We start from the raw sequence: 9592 nt of genomic DNA on the forward strand, positions 1-9592 counted from the left end.
CCACATCATGGCAACAGCTTAATCTGGGTTTCTAGCTTCTCATCACTGTCAAAGGTGATGTCCCTCCGACATCAGGTCTGCTCTAAATGCTGCAGTTTAGATTGAGCTTAGTCTCTGCTCTCTTTGTGCAGGTGTCCGGGGTGAAGTTCAGCTCGTGGAGTCTGCACAGGTGAGGGATGTGACACAGCCTGTAAAGTAATAAGCCTTCACTGAAATTATTCTGTAAAGCTTCTGGATTTACCTTCTCTTATTATGCCAGGAACTGGGTGTGGCAAGCTCCAGAGATGGGGCTTGATGGGTGACACAAGTGAATCAACCAAGTGAGAGTACTCTTCAAGGGAGATTCACAATTTACAGGGACAACCTCACAAACACAGTCTCTCTATCATTGATAGACCTGAATGCAGAGGACACGATCATGTGTTATTCTATAAGAAGCACAGTGAGTGGAAATCACAGTGAGCCTAGAAACAAACATTCCTTTCAGGAAAAGAGTGGACATGCAGCAGGTGCTCAGCTTGCACATCGCGAAGAAACCTTGTAGGAGCGGCTGCAGAGGAACTTCAAGCTCTCTTTTGCATCTCATGTTCAGTCTTCCCACTCAGCAAACGTCTTAGGCAAGAACATTACTTCTTGTCCTTTGTAACTCCAGGTTATACTTAAGCAAGAAGAGTTATCATAGAACAGCGATTCAGTTCAATATTTAAACCTTCATTTTTTGAGCAATAAATTTTAGGTAAATTTTTACTGATTAGGAAATCATGTTTCCTCAATCCAAACTGAGTCAGATGTCATTGAATTGATTCCTAATCATAGCGACCCTATGCACAACAAAACACAACACCGTCTGGTCCTAAAGCCATCATGATATTTGGCAAGTCTGACCCCATTGTTACAGTGTCAATCCATCTTTTTATCCCCTACTTCGAAATAAACATTCAGGAGGGCTGGTCCCTCCTGAAGTCTTGTGCACACTTTGTAATATGACTGTCAACATCCAAAATTATAAGGAACATTGTTATGATACATCCTTAAGACAGATCTTTTTAATTCTTCTGGTAGTCAGTGATATACTCAATATTCAGCCCAACACCTAATTCAAAGGATCAACTCTGTATCTTTCTTCCTTATTCATTGTACAGTTTTCCCGTGCATATGAAATCTTCCATGCAGCTCTATTGCTTGGATCAGATTCACCTCAGTACTGGATTTGACAACAGTGCTCTTTAATGCTAAAATCTTTCCCTTGTCCCAGTGTGTCAGAAAGACAGAAGCCCTGAGTCCATGTATATATTGGCCTTGAATGAGAATATGTATACAAACAATATTTTTATTTAATAATCTTTTCTGCACCCTTGCAGTAATTTTTGTTCATATATATGTGTGTGAATATTATATTAAATAAATATCCTGTCAATTAACATTTTCATTCTTGTTGTAATGTGCCACTGATTTACTTCAAATATCGTGCTCAATGGGGAAAATTGATAGCATTCTCCTTGCAAACCCTGGCAAATATGCTTCCTATCACCACTCTTATTTGCCTTTGTGCTGGAAATCTTAGTGAGAATTATTACATGAAAAAACGACTTAAAAGGAATACAAGTGGTCAAACAAAAAGTACATCTCTCATTATTCAGATATAATTTTATATACAGGAAAAAAAGACAAAAGTTTGTGTGAAGTAATAAAAATATTCAACAGTGTGGCAGGCATGATATAAGAGTAACAGAAAAAATAATCAAAAGGATTCCTCTATACTAATGAAGAGAACTCTGGGGAAAAGCAATGAGGTAAATAATATCATTTACAGGAGCCACACAAATGATGAAGTAACCAGGAGCAAAACAATGCAGTGAAATAAAAAATATGTGTGCAAAGAAAATCATAGAATACTGAAGCCAGAATGTTCCCTAGAGGCCAGGATGACAAGACTTTGTTGCACATATTTTGGGCATGTTATCAGAAGAGAACAGTTGCTGGAATAAAATGTCAGGCTTGGTAAAGTATAGGGGCAGCAAAAAAAGAAGAAGGCTCTCAACAGAATGGATTGACAGTAGTTTCCACAATGGGCTCAAACATCAGAACAAGTACGAGAGTAGCACTCTGGGCAGTGATGCCTCCCACTTTTTTAAAATTTTATTTTTAAAATTTTATTTATTTTTAAATTTTTTTTACTAGGCAAAGCATTTTATTAACCTGTTTCAAATTTTATTCCCAGGCTTCTTTAGCGTATCTGGCTGCAAAGAATGAGTCATGTATAAGAAAAAAAGTAAAAGAGCTGCAAAGTCCGAAAGGCTTGGGTTTAAAAATATTAGAGATCTAGATTTTATCAGACGCATACACAAAACAAATTTAAAAAGCAGTGATATAAAATAGTACCTCCAAGTCCTTTCCTAAAATTTCATCTTCCCCAGAAGCGACTCAAATCAGTGAACCTCATTCTTGGATGCCTCATCAAAGTTCTCCACAAGTTCTGGAATCTCATCATCATCATCATCTTCTCCTGTAGCAAGTGGGGCCTTTCCATCCATAGATTGTTTTGGGAGTGCTTCACCCAGTCTCCATAAGCTAGTCAGGCTGTCTGTGCCCAGCTGGTTCAAGATGCTGGGGAGCATCTCTGTCAGCTACTTTGTCTCAGCATGGCCGGTGATGGTGAAGGTGTTCGCAGCCAGTGATGCATGGACTTTGGGGTTGTTAAAGTGGATCACTGTTCCCTGGTTTGTAAACATATTCACCTCTTCAATACCAGAGACATCGTTTACCCTGAGCTTCTTGAAGGAGCACTGCAGCTTTTTGTCATCTGCTGTGGCTGTTCTGGGAACCACCATCTTCTTTCTGCGGGCAGTTCCTGTCCAACCAATGCGCACTTGTGCCTGCAGTTTGGAGTGTTTCTCTTGTGTCATGATCGTCTCTTTCATCTTGTTGGAGTGGAAATGGGCCGTGCGGGGAACTAGGGCTGGCGCTCAGGGGGTCTTTGCAGACCAACTGAGATTAGGCGCGCACACGCGGGGACCCAAGATGGCAGCTAGAGGGACTTGCCTCCTGTTTTGCGTGGGGTCGCTATCAGTCAGAAACCAATTTAATGGCACCTAAGAACAACAAGAAACCCAAAGAGACCTACACAAATGGAAGAATAGTCCATGTTCATGGATATGAGTCAATATCATATGAATAGAAATGTTCATCAAAACAATCTTTAACTGCAACACAATACCGACCAAATGACAACTTCATTCTACAGAGAAATGCTAAAAGTAATTACCAATGTCAAAGTAAGAGGTAAGAAATGCAGGATAAGCAATAAACTCCAAAAGAAGAAGAAAAAAGTAAGATCCCTCTTACTATGTAACTTCAAAAAATATTGCACAGCCACAGTAAACACAATGGCATGATTTTCAGGAAAAAATAGAAACCCTTAAATAAAAAATGATATATATATATATATATTTAATGGGAAAAAAGATAAATAGCCTTACACTGATAATGATAACCCACTTAAAAATAAGAAAATTAAAACCACAAAAAATATACTGGAGAAGAAGCAGAGAGTTCGGAACTCTTAACCACTGTTACTGGTGGTCCCAAACCCCTCTGCAATACTCTATGGTGATACTACAAACAAATGGGATAATAAATTGCATGCAATCCATCAAAATTTTAGTGGATTCATATCCTAAAGGAGTGAGATGGCGTGTTATGGACAGACATATGCACTTCCATGTTCATCAGAGCGCTGTTCACAATATCAAGAAATTGGAAATAACCCAAAAGCCCATCTGTAGAAAATTGGATAAAGAAACTTTGGTACATACACACAATGGGATACAAGACATGTCTAAAAAATACTGGAGAAACTACAAAGCACATCATATCATGACACAGACTGTAAAATATTATACTGACTGAAACTAGATAATCACAAAAGGGAAAATACTATATGATACCAGCATAAACACGAACACAGAGTCTGACAACTGTGCTGAGATCATGTAATCATTTAATGACATCCCAGGCAATGTTGTGCTATGACTGTCTAATGCTTATGTATTATTTATCACACTCTAATTTGTGTATTTAAGAAAACAAAACAAAACACCACATCTTTAGCTCAGGCTCTGTCATGGATGGGGGCACTTTGCAAATAACAGGAAATGGGAAAGGGCTAATAGCTTGTGACATTCAGCACCGTCCCAGGGTTACTTCAACTTAGTAGGGTCTCCAGCAATGGTGTTATTAAAGGAACTGAACTGTTCTGTTGAACTTAACGCTGAAACACCCTGGTGTGGGAGGCACAGATGATTGCTGTCCCAAAATCATGGGCTTCAGAGTATGATCCAAGGATTTCAAATGGTAAACCCAAGATCAGAGTAGGGAATGTTATTAGAGGGTCAATTCTGTGGCTGAAGTTTTCTCTTTGCTCTGAACTCCAAAACTTCAGTCCTCTACTCATGTTCTGCTGTTGATTTTCCTTTTATCTTGACTTTGGATTTGCCAAGAAAAAACATGCACCTTAAGTTTCAGCACACTCAGGTGTATTCCATGATTATTATTCATGAGGACTGTTAGTTTTGGGGTGGGTCTTTGCTAAAGGGAGGGGGGATTAATCTGATCTGACTTGCCATCGTTCTTATGGAGACATTGTGAACGTAGTTCTGTGCTAGGACCTTACAAACATCCATGTCTCCTCCTCAGAGCACATACAGGGGGAAAAGGTAACCGGAGCCCAGACAGAAACCTCAATGTAACAAAAGGATTGGGTCCCGGAGTTCCTCAGAACCCACAAAAGTGTGGGGCCCTCAGGAGAGTAAAAACTAGGAAGACTTGGAGACTATGAACGGTTGTGAAAAAAATTGTTACTTATACCCTCTTCCAACAAGAAAATGTTCTCTACTTTTGACTTACACATTCTTCTTACTTTCTCTTCCTGGGTGTATGTGTGCTCTTATGTGTACTTTATGCCCCTGTGCTTGTGTTTTCTTTTAAAAAAATAATTTTATTAGGGGCTCATACAACTCTTATCACAATCCATACACACATCAATTGTGTAAAGCACATCTGTACATTCATTGCCCTTATCATTCTCAAAACATTTGCTCTCCACATAAGCCCCTGGCATCAGGTCCTCATTTTTCCCCTCCCTCCCCTCTCCTCCCTTCTTCATAAACCCTTGATAATTTATAAATCATTATTTTGTCATGTTTTATACTGTCTGATGTCTCCCTTCACCCACTTTTCTGTTGTCCATGCCCCAGGGAGGAGGTTATACATAGATTCTTGTAATCAGTTCCCCCTTTCCACCCCACATTCCTTCCACCCTCCGCGAATTGCCAGTCTCACCACTGGTCCTGAAGTGATCATCCACCCTGGATTCCCGGTGTTTCTAGTTCATATCTGTACCAGTGAACATACTGTGGTCTAGCCAGATTTGTAAGGTAGAATTGAGATCATGATGTTGGGGGGTGGGGGTAGGAAGCATTTAGGAACAAAGTAAAGTTGTATGTTTTATCATTGCTACACTGCACCCTGACTGGCTTGTCTCCTCCTTGCGACCCTTCTGTGAGGGGATGTCCAATTGCATACAGATGAATTTTGGGTCTCCACTCCGCACTCTCGCTCATTCACAAAGATGTAATTTTTTTTGTTCTCATGATGCCTGATACCTGATCCCTTTGGCACCTCATGATCACGCAGGCTGTAGGGTTTCTTCCATGTGGGTTTTGTTGCTTCTGAGCTAGATCGCCGCTTCTTTATCTTCAAGTCTTTAGGACCCCAGATGCTGTATCTTTTGATAGCTGGCCCCCATCAGCTTTCTTTGCCACATTTGCTTATGCACCCATTTGTCTTCAGCAATAATATCATGGAGATGAGTGCACAATGATAGGATTTTATGTTCTTTGATGCCTCATACCTGATCCCTTTGGCACCTTGGTATCATGCAGGCTGATGTGCTTTTTCCATAGGGGCTTTGTTGCTTCTGAGCTAGATGGCTGCTTCTTTACCTTCAAGCTTGGGCTGATTTCTGCAGAGTCTCTCAGGTATGTGTTACTCAGTCACCATCTTCCCAGAACTCCCTGTGCTTATGTTTTTAATATCCAGAACTCAAAGAACTACATTAAAAATCAACTATTGATTGCAATATAGAAAAATTCTATGGGAGAAATAATGAATGATTCAATAACCATCTACAGAAGATCAAAAGGTTACATACAGATACGGTACCATAAGGTACTAGTCAACAGTTCACCGTTTCAAGAGCTAGCATACGAGTATGAACCTCTGTGAATGAAGGAAAAAGTTAAAGGTATTTGTCAAAAACTAGGCCCTGGATAGGGGAATGCCAATTGAAATGTTCCAACAAGCAGATGAAACACCGTAAGCACTGACTCCTCTATGCAATGAAATATTTAAGACAGTGATACATAATTGAGCTCATTCAAAAGAAAAGTTACCCAACAGAATTTTCAGATATAGAATAATATCATTGACAGCAAGCAAAATCATCCAACAATAGTTGCAGCAATACATTGACAGGGGCTGCCAGAAGTTCAGGACAGATTCAGAGAGGACGTGGAACAACATTAATTCTGTCAGCTGGGTCTTGGCTGAAAGCAGAGTTTATTAGAAAGAATGTTTATTTGTGTTCTACTTACTATGCCATGACATATATGGACCACAAAAAAACCACAGAGAGCCTTGAGGAGGAAAGGAACTCCAGAAAACTTCATTGTGCTCAGGCAGAACTTGTATACGGATCAAGAGTGAGTTCAACCAAGAGAACAAGTGCATACTGCCTGGTTCAAATCACAAAAGGTGTGTCATAGGGTAGTATCATCTCACCATATGTGTTGAATATATACATTGAGCAAATAATCAAAGAAGCAGGTTTCTGTGAAGAAGATTGGTGCATCAGTTTTGAGGAAAGCTTATTAACTATCTTCAATATGCAGATGACAAGACCTTGCTTGCTGAAAGTGGAGAGGACTTGAAGCACTTGGTGAATATCACTGATTGTAGCTCACAGCTTGGGTTACAATTCAAAGTAAATAAAACCAGAATGCTCACAACTTACTCATAGGTCACATCATGATAAATAGAACAAAGTGAGAAGTTATCAAGGATTATGTCTTGCTTGGACCCACAATCAATACTCATGGAAGCAGAAGTCAAAATATAAGATGACACGTTGAATATGGTAAATATGCTGCATAAGAACTCTTTAGAGCCTTGATAAACAAGGATATTACTTTTGAGGACTGAGGTGTGCTTGACCCAACTCGTATGCATGTGAAAGTTGGACATTGCTCGTATACATGTGAAAGTTGGACATTGAATAACCAAGACCGAGGAAGAGTCAATATGTTTGAATAGTGGGGCTGATGAGAAATAGTGGGAATTTCAAGGACTGCTGAGAAGAAAAAAAAAATCGGTCTTGGAAGAAGTATGGTTGTAATGCTCCTTACAGGCAAGGATGATGGTACTCCATCTTAAGTAATTTGAGCATGTTTTCAGGGCAGAACACTACTGGAAAGGACGTCATGCATTGTAAATTAGAGGAGCAGAGCAATAGAGGTAGAGCACCAAGGAGATGAACCGATACTGTGGCTGCAACAATGTGCTCAAAAATATGGAGAATTGGGAGGATGCTCCAGGACCGGATAGTATTTTCTTTAATTGTGCATAGCACATCTGTGGGTGGAAAGAAACTCACTGGCACCCAAGAACAAAAACAACATCAAAATATGAAGGTCTTTGTTCTTGAAATTCCCAACATTTTGGTCTGTTCACTTCTATGTTACTCCGTGATGACTAGAAAATGACTAGGGACACTCATTGTGCATAAGGAAGAGCTTGATATCAACAACTAATTGTTTATCAAGGAAACATCCTAGCCCAGTGCTGTGTTGTTTAAACCGGTTGGTCTCTCTCCAGAATGCCAGTTCCCCATGCTTTCTCCCCTCAGACCCCCAACTCAGCCATTTTCTTGCAGGACAACTGAGTACATGGTCTTCTACTGACCTCGCCAAGATGGCGTCCAGTGCTGCAACCAAGTGGTCAGTTGGCGGGGACTTAGTCGCTAGCCAACCTCGTCTAGATGAAGTACCCTCCCGGCTCCTTCGGGGTTTACCGGCTAGTCCTGCCCTGCTCCCATGGTTGGTCCCGCCCAGGTTCCCATGGTCGGACCCGCCCTGTTGTTTTTTTTTAAACGTTTTATTAGGGGCTCATACAACTCTTATCACAATTAATTATGTAAAGCACATCTGTACATTCATTGCTCTCATCATTTTCAAAACATCTGATCTCCACTTAAGCCCTTGGCATCAGGTCCTCTTTTTTTCCCCTCCGTCCTCCCTCCTCCTTCCCTCATGAACCCTTGATAATTTATAAATTATTATTTTGTCATATCTTGCACTGTCCAATGTCTCCCTTAACCCACTTTTCTGTTGTCTGTCCTCCAGGGAGAGGTCACATGTAGATCCTTGTAATCTGTTCCCTGTTTCCAACCCACTGTCCCTCTACCCTCCCAGTATCGCCACTCACACCAATGGTCCTGAGGGGATCTTCCGCCCTGGATTCCCTGTGTGTCCAGTTCCAACCTGAATTTATTTTTTAAAAAGAATGAAAATAGAAACAACCTATGTGTCCCAAGAGAGATGAATAAATTGTGGTATACACATTTTCATGCTCTAAGATGTTGAGCACTAGAATCAATTCATGCTGCCTAGCTCTAAATGTACACCCTGCAGTTGCTTGTCCCAACTCAGCTTCCTCTGGCATGAAGGCAGTCAGGTGTTCCTTTGCAAATAATCATGAGCAAAGCATGAGCTACGGTCAATTTCAAAAGAGAATAAGCATATCTTGAAATGTTTCATTATATTATTAGTATTTTTTCTGCCATTTCTCCTAGAAAATATATTTTTAAATGACAGGTTTTTCTGTTCTAAATTATGAAGAAATTTTATCCTCATTTGTCCTAAATTATCTGCCTCCAAGACAGCTCGAGCATAGAACAATGTGTACTCATGGCGCTGTGGCAGACAGCGTTCTGTTGTGCTGTGCATAGGGTCCCTGTGGGTCAGAACTGACTCAGTAGCACCTATCCACAACAACCACCACAATTACCACATGATCCAGAACTCCAATCATTTCTTCATTCAGGACACGATGTTTTAGTGGGAAGAAGGCATTCAAACTGCCAAATAATTGGTCTACTTCCTGTCAGGACCCCTATCCTGGGGGGGTCATCTTATAGAAATCCTTAAAGGCTATGGTATGATGACCAGGGCTCATATGAAAAAGTTTTAAGCAAATGGAAAATTGCACCGGTGAGAAAGAGACCAAAGAAGCTGTGCAAAGTATAAAACTTTTACCTTTCATGACTTTGTACTTATTCTTCAAGGGGAGCAAGAGCTACCCTGATCATTTAATTTGAAAACTTTTGCTCATCCACTCTACAGTCTTAATCTTGCCCCTTCCAAAATCTCAAAGGATATTGAGAAGGAACATGCTGTGAATCCCTCACAGATATAGAAACTTCAGTTTGTATATTTCTGTTTGTAGTATTATTCCTATAAAACAGAGACATACCACT

At 40.3% G+C, this 9592-nt stretch overlaps 1 pseudogene; it reads right to left on the reverse strand.

The window, feature by feature from the left end:
- Window positions 1-2429: 2429 nt before the first annotated feature.
- Window positions 2430-2921, reverse strand: LOC142430866 (transcription factor BTF3 pseudogene; annotated as a pseudogene).
- Between the last annotated feature and the right edge of the window lie 6671 nt (window positions 2922-9592).

The sequence above is a fragment of the Tenrec ecaudatus genome, chromosome 17, assembly GCF_050624435.1.
Source record: "Tenrec ecaudatus isolate mTenEca1 chromosome 17, mTenEca1.hap1, whole genome shotgun sequence".
Classification (NCBI taxonomy): Eukaryota; Metazoa; Chordata; class Mammalia; order Afrosoricida; family Tenrecidae; genus Tenrec; species Tenrec ecaudatus.